The following is a 3,402-nucleotide window of genomic DNA, read 5'->3' on the forward strand; positions in this document are numbered from 1 at the left end:
CATTGAATTCATAAGCCAGAACATGACAAGTTAATCATACCCATACCATAAATCATAATTCATAGAATCTTTGTATTCCAATATATAGATGAAGATCATATCATGTTCAATATTATTTTATTTGACATGATCAGCATTATTTTGTGAGATTATGTGCATACATTTTGGTATGAGCATTGAGCATGACTTTATATGGAGCACTACATATCGTGTGCCAGCATTTATGTGAGCATTGCATTACATTATGCGCACTAGGCGGCTTGTCCGATGGGATCCCATCAGTTTCAGCTCAGTTTATGAGTTGCTCGCCTGGTAGCAACCAGGGGGCTAGGGGCTTTGCCCACAGTATGTGCTTACAGTTTTTATGTATGCAGGTTTCAGATCAGACAGGTATGTATTATCAGATTATGTGGGCCTATGAGCCAAAGTTGCATACCTGCATTTAGTTTACAGTTTATGTGCATTACATTTTTATGAATGCAATCAGACAGTGATTATTAAGTACAAGATTAGTGAGGTATTTATCAGTATCGATATTCTTCGATTCAGCTTCAATATTCTTTCCAGCTTATTACTTGCTGAGCTTTTGTAGCTCACCTTGTACTCTTCACCCCTCTAGGTTCTAGCAAGGGAGTATCAGATGTGGGGCCTAGCAGTAGTGATTTATAGTGTGTGTACGTGGAGCCGCTCAAGATAAAAGATGTCTGGGAGTCTGTTGAGTTCTATAGAGTTTTCTTAGATTAGATCTTATTTTATATTTCAGTTGAGGGATTGTCCCTTAGATAGAGTTTGTGCTTTTCAGTCTGTATTGACTCAGAGTTTTTATTTCAATTGATTGAGATACTCATTCATGGTATCGGATTTCAGTTTATCAGTTAGTTTATTTTATTTTCCCCGTAGCACCTCTTCTCGGACAGTTCTAGGAGAGGGGGTGTTACAGTATTAGTATCAGAGCGGTGTTTTGAGGAGTCTCCCATACACACATAGGATGTTGGGTAGAGTTAGGACTTGTGTTTGTCAGTTAGACATGTTAGCCTAATTAGCAGTATTCTAACCCTAAGTGGTGATGCAGAAAGATGAGTAATAGAGGTAGACGACCCCATACTCGCAGTCAGGCTGCTTCTATGCAGGACAAGGTTCTAGTGTCCACACCAGGCTCACCAGGAGAGTCTAGTCGAGATCTACGACAGCGAATAGTTGAGATGCGAGGTATGTTAGCAAGATTGATAAGGGTGATAGATACCCTAGTTACTAATCAGGTAAGGGAATCACTAGTTCCCCAAGAAGTAGGAGGTAGTAGTGGCAACAAGCCAGTCACTCCAACAGCTCTAGTTGTGGAGGCAGATACAGGGAGTTAGCTATTAAAGGATTTCATCGCCTTCCGACCATCAGCATTCCATGGAGGCACAAATGCAACAGCAGTTGAGAATTGAATGCTATCGATTGTACGGATGATCGCCGAGTGCAACTTAGCACATTCTTGTTTAGAGGCGATGCCGAGAGATGGTGGAAGACTGTCCGCTAGAGATTGGTAATCAAGAACCCACATGGGTCGAATTTTAGCAAGTGTTCAATGACGCTTATTATTCAGCATGGGTCAAGGACCAAAAAGTTTTTAAGTTTGTTGAGTTGGTGTAAGGTACCAAGACAGTGGCCCAAGGTGAGGCAGAGTTTATATCCTTGACTAGATAGGCCTCAGAGTTAGTGTCCACTAAAGCTAAGAAGGCTGTTAAATCTCAGAGAGGATTGCGTGTTGATATTTGCCATGCTTTTGAAGGAACTCAGAGTGTGGATTATGCCACGATAGTTCAACAAGCATATGCTATCAAGAGAAATGTTTGAGAATTACGAGATCGAGGTACATGATAAGAAGTTATTTGGAGACTTAGAAATTCTTGATGTTAGGAATTTTGATTTGATCCTTGGCATGGATTGATTGTCATGGAATTATGCAAGAGTTAACCATTGAAAAAAGATTATTGACTTTGATTTACCTCGACAGCCAGTTCAGATATATAGAGGAGTCAAGCCTATGGCTATGATTCCTATGATTTCAAAGATGAAAGTAGAGAAGCTGATGCGTAATGATGTGAAGCTTACCTAGCTTTTGTTACCTCAGATAAGGGAAGCAAGAGGAAGTTGTTTGAGGTGCCAGTAGTATGAGATTTCTCAGATGTTTTCCTTGATGAATTATTAGGATTACCTCCTCGGAGAGAAGCAGAGTTTACTATTGAGTTATTGCCTAGTATATAGCCTATTTCTAAGGCTCCGTATCGAATGGCACCTAATGAGCTAAAGGAGTTGAAGGCCCAGTTAGAAGAATTTATAGAAAAAGGTTTTATTTAACCTAGTTCATCCCCGTGAGGGTGCACCAGAATGGTTGTGAGGAAGAAAGATGGATCTTTGAGGTTGTGCTTAGATTATAGCCAACTGAATTAGGTGATAGTGAAGAACAAGTACCCCTTACCTCGAGTTGATGACTTGTTAGATCAGTTGTGAGGAGCTAAAGCGTTATTAAAGATAGATTTGAGATCGAGATACCACCAGGTGCAAGTTAGAGATGATGATATTCAAAGAGACTGCCTTCAGGACTCGCTATGGACACTATGAGTTTGTGGTGATGCCATTTGGGTTAACAAATGCTCCAACTGTTTTCATGGATTTGATGAATTGAGTTCTAATTACTCACCTAATATAGAAGAGCATACAGAGCATCTTACTTTAATACTATAGAGGCTCAGAGAAGAGCAATTGTATGCCGAGTTCAGTAAATGTGAGTTTTGGCTCACTCAAATTGGATTTCTAGGCCATGTGGTGTTTGGAGATGGTATTTTAGTGGATCCAGATATGACTAGAGCAGTTATGGATTGGCCAAGACTGATGACAGTGACAGAGATACGTAGTTTTCAAGGTCTTGCAGGTTATTATAGGCGATTTATTGAGGGGTTTGTTTGTTTATCTTCCCCTATGACTAACATAACAAGGAAATGAGAGAAGTTGGAATGGAATGACGCGTGTGAACGTGCTTTCCAAGAATTGAAGCAGAAGTTGACTACTGCACCAGTTTTAGCTATACCAAGAAGTGAAGAGAAATATTCCATTTACAGTAATGCTTCCCATTAGGATTGGGATGCGTATTGATGTAAGAGGGTCGAGTTAATGCTTATGCTTCCAGATAATTGAAGAAACACGAGGTGAACTACCCTACTCATGATTTGGTGTTGGCAACGGTAGTATTTGCATTGAAGATATGGCAACACTATTTATATGGTGAGAAGGTTGAGATTTATAGAGATCATAAGAGTTTACATTATCTTCTATCACAGAAAGAACTGAGCATGAGGCAAAGACGTTCGGTCGAGTTATTTAAGGACTTCGACTGTTAGATTCTATATCATCCAG

Source organism: Diospyros lotus, chromosome 6 (genome assembly GCF_014633365.1).
Source record: "Diospyros lotus cultivar Yz01 chromosome 6, ASM1463336v1, whole genome shotgun sequence".
Taxonomy (NCBI): domain Eukaryota; kingdom Viridiplantae; phylum Streptophyta; class Magnoliopsida; order Ericales; family Ebenaceae; genus Diospyros; species Diospyros lotus.